Raw genomic sequence first — 13,986 nt, 5'->3', positions numbered from 1 at the left:
TAATGTAGGTAAATATAATGAAAAATTTAGTGTATTAAACATCAATTGATGACTACTATAATTCTATGAATACTTAGATTTTAATACAAACCTAATAATAATTTGGATATTAACCATTCATCCCCTATAGTTTTTGTTTTTTATAAATACCTTCTAGAGTCAAGTCATCACACATCACACAGTACGTATAGTTTTTTTATCGATGTAATGGTAGCACATCACTATTATGTAAAATGGAACGGACCGCCATAAAAAGCGTTTCGTTACACCAAAACAACCTTGATACAATTTTCTTTCAAAGGCCATAGCCAGCTTTCAAGGAGTGCTTAAGTTGCCATACTGATTGCCTAAATAATAAGCTTAATTTTCACTATTATAATAGATTTACTTTCTTGCAAGATCTTTTTATTTCGAAAGCAAGTTTATTATTATTTAACAATAATGGAACGTTATTAAAACTATCAATCTGTCAATGTCAACAAGTCAATCGTAACGTAAACAAATATAAGTGATTTTTCATTTATTTTTATTATTTATTATATTTTTACTGTTACAATAGAGTTAGTTATGTTATTGTGGTAGTCAACATATTAAACTGCACCTCTCCTGCATCTAATAACTGGTAAGTAATTAAGTACTGTTTATTATAACCCTGATGGTGTTCGCGTCAGTAATACTTATTTATATTGGAATATCACTGGTACACGTCTGGTTCACGTCCTAGTCCTTAGTGGCTTATCATTTCACCTTGATGACATACACTATGTTGGTGTGTAACAAATATTATTATGAAGATTCTTCTTACTTAGTTCTGCTTGCTAACACCAACAGAAAAGCGTTGAGCAGTGATAATACTAATCCTATATCACATCTTTACTTCCACTTATATAAAACATTCCACTTAGCTCTCGTGAAAATCACTAAGTGAACATTGAAATTAAATGAAATGAAATTGTTTATTTTTTCGACGTAGAATATTAGAATTACTAGTCAAAAGTCATAATCTACCACCATTTCACAAAGGCCCTGTCATTAAGGAGGAAAGAAATGGCTAAAGAAACTCCTCATCCATCCATTTTAGAATAACTACATTCTATTTGTTGTTTAAAAAATGTCTTGTCTCTACCATGGTGGCGTAATCATCATAATTTATCAGTCCTGTGTTTTAAAATATGGCAATATGAGGCATCATGGATAGATAAAGAGATGGTTGAATACATTACAGCAGAACAGCCACACACAAGAGAAAAGATTATGTTGAGGGTGGTTGCAGGAGCTTACTCATTGGTTATGAACTATATGAAAATTAAAAATTAAAATGAAAATGAATTTATTGTTACTGACAAATCATTACAAAAATGGCAAGGACCCTTGTACTAGGTGGTAACCTGTATTACTAGGTACCCTGCTCTTTCACCACACCAACAATTATTTTAAAAGTAGAAGTATATTAAAACACTGTATGTTAAAATATCAGTAATATATTACCAAAAAAAGTAAAGGAGTATGTATTCAACACCAGCTTTGTGAAAAATATGGGGAAAGTGACTGAAAAATAATGTGCAGATTTAATAATTTAACCTCATTTTATGCCCTCATGTTCTTGTTTAGTTCTCACATTTGTTAACACTATACATCAAAAGATAGATAATACGTAATATCCTATCCTTTAAAAATGTAATTTTATGTACAAACAAATAAAATTATAATGAGGCTACTTTGGTAATGAAAAATGCCCTCTGCTCACCATAATGCAGTGACTTCATGCCTGTGCGCTAATTTTTAGGTGAGGCCAAATTCATACCATCCAAAATTAACTAAAAAAATATATTAAATAACAAAGTAATTAAAATTAGGTATTTAATCAATCAATAAAAAAAACTTATATACAATTAATAATATAGGTAATATATCATATTTATTTATTTTGGCTACACAGTCATTACAAAAACTATAGCCGAATAAAAATAATGTATTAGAGTTATCGATAGGTGGGTATTTTAAATGTGTATAGGTAGGTAAGTATATGCTTGTATAAAACTTTTTGTTGTAAGGAACCAATCAAATCTAACATAATAATGGGATTTCGTATGGTATCCCTGAAAGTACGATGATCGTTTCAGTTTCAAGTGTGAAGTTATATATTTTATATAATGTATAACTTACCTACAGATTTCGTCACCTTTGTTCGTAAGGTAATCCAACGTTTATTAATAGAGATCTTCAATTTCCCTCAACTTGCAACTAGGGCATGCAATACCGCAATACCGGTATTAAGTAATACCGGGATCCCGGACAAAATCCACGCTTTTTCAATACCGGTATTGAAAGTTAATACCGGTATTGAAGTAATACCGGAATCGGACATTTTTGAGGCTATAAATCAAGCGAATAAGATATAGTTAGCCTTGTGCTCCTATATACTATGAAAGTGCACTTGTTTTCAACCGTTACATGCGGTTTTCGGCCTTTGGAAACCTACTTGTTGTCCATGCGTTCTAAAATTTTAACTGTAATACTCAATTCTCGTTAAAAATATTACATAATACACAATTTTATTGCTTTTTCTTGTTGTATTTTGCCCTAGACAACTTTTAAACAAAATATATGCCATTTATAACAAGGAAGTCTAATACCGGTATTAATACCGGGATCCCGGTATTGAGTTCTAATACCGTAACTCAATACCGGTATTGAAAATATTACCGGTATTGCATGCCCTACTTGCAACATTGTCTAGCTCCTCTAGTCTCTAATAAATAGGCAAGCAATGTACTCCACAACGTCCTAGTCCTAAGCTCGACTCATTATTTTCCGGGCATTGTGTAAAGTCTTGAATGGCGGAAGATGCGCCGGACGATACCTTAATTGACGAACGGGCTGCTCTCCGAAACCCTAGCCGGTGCATAATAATGTGCTGTAATCCCTTATCGAGCTGAAACCCTAGAGGTGAATAATAATGGCTGGGGTTTAAGCCTTATCCAGAGGCACAGTTAAGGAGAAGACTTGTTTAGAATTCTTATTTGGACAAATCAAACGCGGGACGCGAATTTTATCTTTCAGCTAGTGTATAACCTTTTATTACCCGGTTTTTATTTGGGTTCATATTAGGGTATATAGTTTTTATTTGGGTACATGGTTATCATTTTAACAGCACTTACTTTTTAAAATAATATCTAAAGCTGTTCAGAGTGCTAGTCATAAAGATATTTCAGTATGAGTTTTTCTCGCTGATTCTTTTTTCGTTGTTGTTAGCTCGATTTCCGTAGATCTTTTGGGACCAATTCCTTCATCAGCATCCAACAATTCAGGAGGTTTACACTACATTAAACAAAAAAAAAACAAGTTAATTAGTATGGTCGGACCGAGCAACTATTCGCGATTTCGGATGCAATTTATAACTTGTAAACACGTGATGCGTGTGAAATCGGACATGGACTGCAAATCAGCGGAATCGGATTTTCCTCTACTTTCATACGGCTAGACCTAGAAACCCTGCTAAAACCACAGAATAATAACTAGTGCTAAAACTCGGGGCCCGCCTCACACGACATGTGCCTTAACGGCTTCTTCTTCTTCTTCCTTGCCTTATCCTTATTTAGGGTCGGCTTTGTTGGTCATGTCACGCCATTTTACCCTATCCTCTGTCATTTCCTCATTCACTCCACACTCTCTCATATTTTCTTTCACGCAATCAAGCCACGTCTTTCTTGGTCTTCCTCTCTTGCGCCTTCCTTCGGGTCTCATTTCCAACACTTTCTTTGTCACATAATCATCTTCTCTTCTCATGACATGCCCAAACCAAGAAAGACGATGGCTTTTCATCTTTTCCACTATAGGAGCCACTTTCATACTTCCCCTTACATACTCATTTCGTATTCTATCTTTTCTTGTAACACCACACATCCATCTCAACATTCGCATCTCTGTCACATGCATCCTTTTCTCATCGCATACTTTGGTTGCCCAGCACTCAGCCCCATACAACATCACCGGCCTTATGACGCTTTTATATATTTTGCCTTTGATCTTAATTGGCATCTTGCGATCACACGTCGTGCCGGTGAGTTGTTTCCATTTCATCCATCCTGCATTCATTCGTCTCGTCACATCCCTGTCAATACTTCCATCACTCTGTAGAAGGGAGCCGAGGTATCGGAAATCCTCACCTACTGCCAGTGGCGAGGTACCCAGAGATATCGACGCAGCTGAAGTAGGCCCTCCGAATTGACAGAACATATATTCTGTTTTGGTCCTACTCAGTCTCAATCCCACACTCTCTAGGGTATCTCGCCACTGGTTCAGTTGCACCTGTAATTCATCCCCACTCTCATCGACAAGCACGATGTCGTCTGCAAAGAGCATGCACCAGGGCGCCTCCTTCTGAATTGCAGATGTTAATGCATCCATTACCAATAAAAATAGGTATGGACTCAGGGATGAACCCTGGTGCACGCCTACTCTGACCTCGAACCTGTCGGTGACCCCGACTGCGGTGCGGACCTGTGTGTTGGCACCTGCGTACATGTCCTGAACAATACTTATGTACTTTACGGGTACACCCTTGTTCTGCAAGCACCGCCACAACAGGTCTCTCGGGACTCGATCGTAAGCCTTCTCAAGGTCAATGAACACCATATGCAGGTTTCTTTGTACAGCTCGAAACTTTTCCATCAATTGTCTCACTGCGAATATGGCGTCCGTTGTACTCCTTCCAGGCATGAAGCCAAACTGGTTTGCCGATACTGTCGACTCCCTCCTAATCCTACTTTCGATAACCTTCTCATACAATTTCATCGTGTGTGCCATCAACTTAATTCCCCTGTAATTTCCGCAATCTTGAATATCTCCTTTCTCCTTATAAATTGGCACCAGATAACTCCCTCTCCAATCAGTTGGTATTGACTCCTCTGCGAAGATTTTATTGAAAAGATAGGTCAACCAATAAATACCATCATCTCCCAATAATTTCCAAACTTCTACAGGTATGTTATCTGGGCCAACAGCCTTCCCATTACCCATTTTTCGTAATGCAAGCTTGACTTCCCATTCATTAATCTTATCTACCATTCCTAAATTAAGGCCCTGCGGTTCCGGTAAACCAACTCTATCATTCTCTACATTCAGCAATTGTTCAAAGTAATTCTTCCATCTCACCTTTATTTCTTCATCTTTTGTTAATACTCTTCCATTCTCATCTTTCATACATCGTATCTGAATCATATCTTTTGCATTTCTTTCCCTATTACGCGCTAATCTAAATAGCGCTTTCTGTCCTTCCGGCTTTTCAAGTTGTTTATACAGTTCTTCTTGTACTTGGGACCTTGCAATCCTTGACACAGATGTTTTAGACTTCTTCTTCATAAGCTGATATATTTGCCTTTTCTCTGCTCTTAATTGGTCATCTGTTAGTTCTTCTTGCCAATTTTTAAATGCATTCTTTTTGTCTTTCAAGGCCCTCTGTACTTCTGCATTCCACCACCATGTTTCCTTTTCTATCTTCTTGACTCCTTTTGTCTCTCCCAGTACAGTCTTTGCCGATTCTCTTATGGTATTGGCGATGACATTCCAATCATCATCCACAGTTATGTTTTCATTAAATTCTACTTCTCTAATTTTTCTTACTATTCTATCTTTAAAATCTGCTGCAAAATTTTCATTTTGCAGTAGCCACCATTTGGTCTTTGGTACATGTTTTTGCCTATAATTAATTCTATTGAGATCAATATCTAATTCTACGACTAATAATCTATGTTGACTAGTTAGAGGCTCCCCGGGTATAACTTTACAATCCTTGACTTTTTTAATATCAGTTCTTCTGGTTAACATGTAGTCTATCTGTGTTGCATGTTGACCACTTTTATAAGTTATAAGGTGTTCATCTTTCTTTTGAATGTGCCTTAACGGCATGCACGTTAATAGCAGAAGCTCACAATACGTTAATTAAATCGTCGAGTATATCGGCGCGCGGGGCGACTAACGGACCTGGAGCTGGGAGGAACTAGGCAAATAGCACGGCTTTACTTTACCTATTAAAGCACTATTTTTTCTAGCTACGTGTACCTATTGGTTGGCGGGGTAGGTATTGAATTACTTGTGAAAGACATAATCTCAGGTATTCTCTAAACTAAAGTGCTTTATTTTTTTGAGAAAACCCTTTCTTTGCAATGAATGTCCCAATGATTTCAAAAGGAAGGATACGCCCTTCAGATCATTTTGCTCAAACCTTCTTCATACAAGCAAAATAACTGCCATCTGTCATAATTTGTTGGAACTACTTGGAACTATGTCAGAGCCGAGCTACTTATCCTGACGACGCAATCTTGTACGTGCGTTCATATTTTACCGTCACCGGACAGTAGGTACATAATAATATGAGTGAGTTGCATGCGGACGTCCGTACAAGGTTACATCGTGCGGCCATTGTAGACTTTGGTAGTAAAATAATTATCGCTTTAAAATGTGTTTATTTATTAATTAAGGATGATACGATATTCCATATTCCTTTTTCACCTTCGTATCATAGTTTTTGTAGCCTTTCACAACAAAATAGGCATATTTATCACAAGAAACAAAGACTCATCTCTCCGTCACAGACAACTGTCGACTGAGGACCGTTGGCCCTAAAATGTCTATTTTAGGGCCAACGCGCGGGTGCCATTTTCTTAAGTGGTTTGGCCTGTCCTTACGCAGTAATATATATGTCAATGGAATGTCCGTAAAAAGTCGACAGGACGTGCAAGACATAAGCTATGTCTTATATTGTACTTATGTGATTGCAATTTCATTCGTACAGTATAATGCTTATTTGGCTTCCATAAATAGTGAGTCATTTGCATCGATATGCTATTTCGGTAACAAACAATAACCTAGCCAAGAAAAACAATTTAAAACAGTCTTGCGTAACTCGCAACAATTTTCCACGAAACTGTTAAAATTAAACACTACGATGTATACTGTACTTAGATTTGAGTTGAAACTACTGTGAGCATAACCTTTTGGAAATAGTCGTTAGGTTTAAAAACACAATTCGTCGGTTAATTAAGTTTGAGAATGGAAGGCCTTAGGGCATGGGAGTCCGCTACCTTCTGGCTTTATCGGAGCCGCATGCCCTTAATTGGGAACTTTTAATGTCAAATGGGGGTTTAAACGATAGCTTTGTTAGTTCGGCGGTTCGTTAGGAGTTTCTTGTGAAGTGGCCGGATTGTACCGTCACCGAGCGGCTTCGGGAGCCGGCACGATGAGTGCACTGAGGTATCCCCTTTGGAATCATAGTTCCGTTATTTTATTTCCCTAACCTACCTGACGTACGCGTTTTGGATTTTTCGCCACTTTTTTTTTTAAGTATACCTATATTTTGTCAGGTGGGTTTCTTCACAACTTCAGATTGGGTTTGGCAACGGGAACGTCACTAATAAAATTCCACCTTGTATCAACAGTGCTATTTACTCCTTGCTTCTACCTTCGCGACCAAGCTGTATAGTATCAGCTAATACGCGGTAAACTATTATGGTACAAACAGTTGGCTGCGAGATAAGCGCGACATTATCCCGCGCGAACATTGTCTCATCGGTCGTGACTCATCTCCTGCCCTCGGTTTCTCCGGGACATTCCCCGGCCGACGTTTCTATTTAGAAACCCTTTATCAAGACATCTCTGTGCCAACGTTGGCCCCATGTCTCCACGACGCGGGGAGAATCAATGGAGCGCCGGCCGCGGAATCCAACGGCGAAAGCGATTGTTCAGTGCGCAAAGTTCAGACGTGTATTATAGTAGGAAATGCATTGCTTGCAGTCCCCGTCTCTGTATAATGTTATCTGCATATTTCGACGAGAACTTTCATGATTTGCAGCACCCACTTTTCGCCATTCAAACCAAATATAGAATTTGAGACCCACGGGCCGAGGTTGTATGTAATCTGTGCTAATCTTTGCAAAAAATTGTATGCTCTACATGTCAATATATTCGATAGCAGATAATTTTGTTTAGATTTAAGCATTTCTTTGCACACTAATTAGTTCTTTACCTGTGAAATAAAGTACAAATAGGCATAATTTAGACGGTCGAATGGCGTAGTGGTTAGTGGCCCTGACTGCTATGCCGAAAGTCCCGGGTTCGATTCCCGGCTGGGGCAGATATTTGTTTAAAGATATATATTTGTACTCGGGTCTTGGGTGTTGATATTTATATTAACTATATATCTATGTATGTATTTGTGTAGATATATCAGCTGTCGGACACCCATAACACAGGTTCTGCCTAGCTTGGGGTCGGATGGCCGTGTGTGAGATGTCCCCACATTTTTTTTTAAATAATATTATACCCCTAAAGCATTATATCCACATTTCAGAACCTTGTCTTATATTCGCAAGCACAGAGTTATCATCTTACATTCATTAAGCTTTAAACTACGCAATAAACATAAAGTTACGAGTTTATAGAAGGTATATTTGCGCAGTAAACTGTATCTATAACAATAAAGTTATTGGACCTCACAGGTAGACATTTACGCATATTTACCAAATATAGTTTTGTATTTAATAATTTGGTAAGAAGAGGCTGGTTAACCCGGGTTGATTAAGTGCCAATTTCTCCATTGTCGGTTATCTAACCGACAGGGATTGATTTATAAATTAAACGTCATCTCCATATAAAATTCATGACAGATGTGGCAAAAGTTAACCACTACTCCCTGGTTATGCTCTAACCGAGAATGGAGAAATTGGCACTAAATTACATAGAAGCGAATCTGAAGGCACCAAATTTATTTTATTAATGCCAGAATGTAATAGGTTTGCTTTGTTCGACATCAGTTAAATCACATTTTCCATATACCTCTAACATAATGTTTTCACTGTAGGTACTAAAATAAAATTCTAGGGTTTCAGAATCGCTACTATGTAGGTACTTAAGCTACCTATATAAGCGCTGTCAAATAACTTATGCAACTATAAGATGATAAATATTAGGCATCCGTTAAACCTGGTATAAACCGCATAGAACAAATAAGATTGTTGTATTCACTCGATGTGGAAAAGCTTTTTAGTTAGCTTGGTTGGTGGTACGACATGTCAGTAGGGGGCCTCCTAGAGCAGGCCATAAAACATTTTACTACCATTTTTAATTGGCATATCCATTTCGGTTTTACATTTAAATAAAAACAATAAAACTTGTCTGTTAATGAGATTATAAACCCATAAATGTAGTCCGACAGTTTTTAAGCGATTTTTGAACGTAAGGAAATATTTATTTCTATTCCCACTGCTTCAGATAAATAACGATACGAACGTTGTTTTATATTTAAGTGAAACGACTTTAATTTATACGTATAGTCATAACCGTATTTCGTTAAAATTTTGTGCTATAATGAATAGCGATTCAACTGCAGGAACCCTGCCTAGGCATTTTAATTGTCATGAATAGACCTAGTTCTTTATAGCCTTTGGCTAGCCTAACTCCATTTTATTGTTCTCGATCTTTATTGCTTCTAATCCCAATTTTAGAGATGAATAAAGTTTTAGTTTTATGAATATTTGCTATTTTATAAATCGTTCCATCTCATGCGATTAGTTATATTATCAATTATATTATGTTTTTATGGGTGTTTATTGTGGGTTGTTGCAACTGGAGGTTTCAGGCAGGTTATCATTTGTCTAATTGAATCTTCTGCCTCTGCAACAGTCACCGTGAGCCCGACCAAACCAGTCATCAACTCATCACCACTCATTACCCATTTACCGTCTGGTATGCGAACCACGCGGCGGTGCGCAGACACTAAGACGTGTTTACGCGGGTCGTGATTGCCTGATGGCCGGTGTCTGGCGTGCGATCAGTCAAATTACTACTCCATCACGGTAATGTCCCCCGCCCCCCGCCCCCCGCAGGCTTTCAATAACGCGTGCCGACATTGATCGCCAGTAATTATAGTGCACCGGGCAAGGGAGGTGGACCGAGTGGAGAGGTATCGGAGACAGCAGGCTTTGGGCTCGTCTTCGCGCTGCTAAGGATACCAACTGTATGAGTTTCATCTACTAGTCGTGTGTAGGACAGAAACAAGAGGAGACATCTCAAGACATCCTTAAAGTTACTAAATGCGGATAATTTGGATGGTGTTAAAGTTTGAGTGGGAAGTTGAGAACATATAGTTCAGTAGTTACAAAGGTAATTCGTTAATATAATACAATATTTCCACTCCATCCCGCGTTCAGTTCAAGTCTTGGATCAGGCACCACGCGACTGCCACTGCCATTGCTGCTCTGTGGCCTCTGGTGCTGCTTCGGCGGAAACCATTTGGGTTCCCATTCTCATATTGACTGACTGTTCCTCTATGGTTCCCTAAATAAGATAATGCTAAAAATGAAATAGGAGTATTAAAGAGTCTAGTGGACTCTGTCCATCTATATTTTTTTCAATATTACTCCACCGGATCTTATTATAATGACTGAGTTTACCAGTAGCCTAATTTGTTGGATAATTGATTATTTGTTCTAAGACAAAAACATTGCTTGGCCATACATAGGTAAACACCACTAACCATGTTAGTAAAACATTTGGTACCTACTAATTTCTCCTTTTCTAAATCTTAAAAATATTTAAATTAGGCTTTGTTCTTTTAAGGCATGAGTCCCTGTTAACTAGTGTTTCGTATGCATGCGTATGTTTTCTGTTTATTTTAATGAAACTACGTATAATTTGAGTCCGCTCATTTAAATACAAAGTTGTTTCTTCAATGCGAATGATAATTATGTAAAGTTATTCGATATCCTTCCTGCGGACACTTTTTACGAACAAAATGTGGCCGCGCTTCCAAATACAAAAACTACATTATGTACAATATCTTTTTTGTAAACCAAACATTTAGAAAACAAAACTAATTAACTCACTCGCGAGCAATGAAAAATAGCTACTCGTTTCTAAATACGCTGTGCTGACTGAGCCGGCAGTCATTCAGAATCAGTGGAATAGGCACATTTTATATACTTAGGGTGGGTTGCACCATTTAACTTTAACTATTACAAACGTCAAATCCCTTGAAGATTGATCTCTCTCGTCAAGGGATTTGACGTTTGTAATAGTTAAAGTTAAATGGTGCAACCCACCCTTAACGTACCTACCTATAATATTGTTATCACCATCATTATCAGCTAAAGCAAATAGTACATCGATAACGCTAGCTAACAATATTTATTCCTCCACTATCCTCACCTAAACGAACTTAATTTTTACTTCATTGTAGAACCAAATTTCCAAATCAATCAGTGTGTTCGTTTCTGTTGTATATTTTATTTTATATCCTTATATTTATTGCCGGTGGTCTAGACTTTAGACGCCATTTAATTGCGTCCGATAATTCACTTCGACGAATTAATCAGCGACCACTTATCGTGTTGATCAGTCGTCTTCTGTGAAATATCTTATTCCGGTATCGCCAGTAAATTATACTTTATTTAGATGTTAAACGACACTGTGAATAATTGGCAATAGTTTTTAAACACAAGAGTGTGGCGATCCTTGAGCAGTGGATGATTAGGAGTTGATGATGATGATGATGATGATGATGAAACAGAAGTGCCAATTGCCCCGCTAGTTTTCCTGGGGAATCATTGTCAATACTTGATTTGCTAACAATAAAAAACATATGCCTAATTAAAAGTTCTACAAGTGTTATTTTATTCTACATCTAATTTCATATTCTACTTGGTATTATTAGTATAAATTAACATAAGTTATTTTTAATTAAACCTTTGACGTGTCTATAGCACATAGTGTATGTAGACTAGAAGCACATTCCCCAGAGGTAGTGGCGTGGTGTTGGTATTAAAGTAATTCAAGCACATTACTCGCTGATGGTATTATAATCGTAACGTTACGTTGAGATGAGAGGATCGCTATTCTCACATATATCTTATTTTCTCCATGTTATTATTTAATATTGTTAAAATGCTATCCGCTGTGATCTTAAATCGTCGTGCAATTTGTTGTAGCTTATTATCAGCATATTCTATTAGCTTAATAATAACCTTTTTACCCATTATTTCATCGAGATTTAGATTTAATTCAAACAATTTTTAGAACAGACTTTACTTTTTTCTTACAACAATTATTCCATGTATCTAGGTCGTATTGGATTGGCTAAACTACTCGTATTATTCTAAGTACATAGAGCCTGCAGCCGTCGTGTGGCGATAGGCGCTCACGACGTCCACCGCCGCCGGTGCTTCTGATAAAACAACTGTCCCAAATATATGATTGGACTAACTATCGTAATCTGTGCTACTAAGGCTAAAGAATAGCGGTAGAAGACCCTTGATTTTTTGTGGTTACTTGCTTAGAAGTAGGTAAGATAGGAGTTAATATCATAATTAATTAATTACATTACCGTCGCACCTTTGATAAACAAACCGACACATTTGCAAAAAAACTCAGCAAAATTCACAAAAAGCAAGTCATACAGGAATCTTTATAATTATAAAAGAACTTAAAATTTTCACACCATTTCAACCTCAATCAGGAAGAATCCTTCCTTACCATTAGCCTTAACTGGTGTCCCGAATACCTGATGCTGATTGGTGGAGCCCGGGGCCCGCGCGGTGCGTGATCCCGTGACCAGAGGGGTCACTCTATATGCCAATTAATGAAATTTCGGAGCGTCGTTGCTGCGCTAGCCACGACTACATTCTATATCTCGTTGTAGTAAACATGCCGATTGCACGACAGCTCTCATTCGTTTATCGTCAGTATAGAGTGACCCCCCAGGCCCGGAGCGTCGGCAGATCAGCGCACACTACGCGGCACTTCGGCACATGTCATGCCTGTGGCCTGCTGGCTTACCTGACAGCAATTTGGACCTTTTCTAAATTGCTACTAGCTGTTTCCTGAGTGGCATATTATTATACTCGTGGAATGATCATGAATTTTTAAGATAAATTTAATTCCCGCGTCTGATATTTTTAACAAATACTATAGTCCGCCTGACATAATGCGTATTTTCTGTATTTCTTTTATTCAATTTTCCTAATTTTGTGTTTATATTTTTCATGAAGAAAATGAGTAGCCTAATCAACAACGTTTTATTAAATATATATTTTTTTAAATGTAATGGTTTCGCATAATGTGTTACTTATTGAATTCAACAGCTGTACCCTCTACTAATAATTCCGAATATTTTTAAATTTAAAAAACTTTGGCTTTGTCGTTAGTCGTTAATGATGTTTTCAAATATCGTATCCTTTGCTATAATTAGGACTAAACGACAGATCATTACTAACACCTGTCATGTCAGAATTATAAAATACCGCTTTCATTAATTTAATTCTCTATCTGCATGCAAATGAACTGCTATCAGCATCGATTTAGTCCAATTAGTCGACCATCGGGAGTCCTCGCTATAGAATTCATGCGAATTTGATAATTCCTGAACTCTTTATCACAAATTAAAAAGCAATTTGTATTCTCTACAATGAAATCTGTTTCTTTATTACAACATAATTTATTAATAACATTTTCATTAATTTTATATCACTCGTAAGTAGGATTCTAATACGATTGCAGTGGGTGATAGATTCCATTACTGACATTGCAATATTATCCATTTGATTATAACTTTATTAACTTTCGCTGTGTCGGCACATAGGTAGTAAGTAAGTAGTTTCTCAAACATATTACATTTTCTTTGCAGAGTTGTTGAGTTGTAGAATTGACGGTATCATAATAATATCAAAAACATTGAATAATTATTCAGTAGACTTTATTTATAATTTATACGATCTCAATATTATTATATCCTGCGATTATTTTTATATAAGTTTTAATTTAGTTTCACCTGCCTACACCAAATCTTGCAAGTTAAATATAATGTGTTTTTGTTACGTATCTTAAATATTTTTAGATATAATCTAATCTGTTCGTTTTCTTCGAGCCCTTTATATCATATTTGCCACTAATAAGCACTAACACCAGGACATTTGATTCTCATATCGACACTGA

General features: G+C 37.0%; 1 protein-coding gene across 2 annotated transcripts in view; it reads left to right on the top strand.

The window, feature by feature from the left end:
* Nucleotides 1-466: 466 nt before the first annotated feature.
* LOC105380889 (protein N-terminal asparagine amidohydrolase) overlaps nt 467-13,986 on the top strand; it is a 75,957-nt gene continuing 62,437 nt past the window's right edge. For both annotated transcript variants that reach the window (XM_048631728.1, XM_048631727.1), the window contains exon 1: nt 467-622. The gene's annotated coding sequence lies outside the window, so the exon portion shown is untranslated. The remainder of the gene's footprint in view (nt 623-13,986) is intronic.

This window comes from Plutella xylostella, chromosome 29 (genome assembly GCF_932276165.1).
Source record: "Plutella xylostella chromosome 29, ilPluXylo3.1, whole genome shotgun sequence".
In the NCBI taxonomy this organism is placed as follows: domain Eukaryota; kingdom Metazoa; phylum Arthropoda; class Insecta; order Lepidoptera; family Plutellidae; genus Plutella; species Plutella xylostella.
This window is presented reverse-complemented; position numbering and strand designations above follow the sequence as displayed.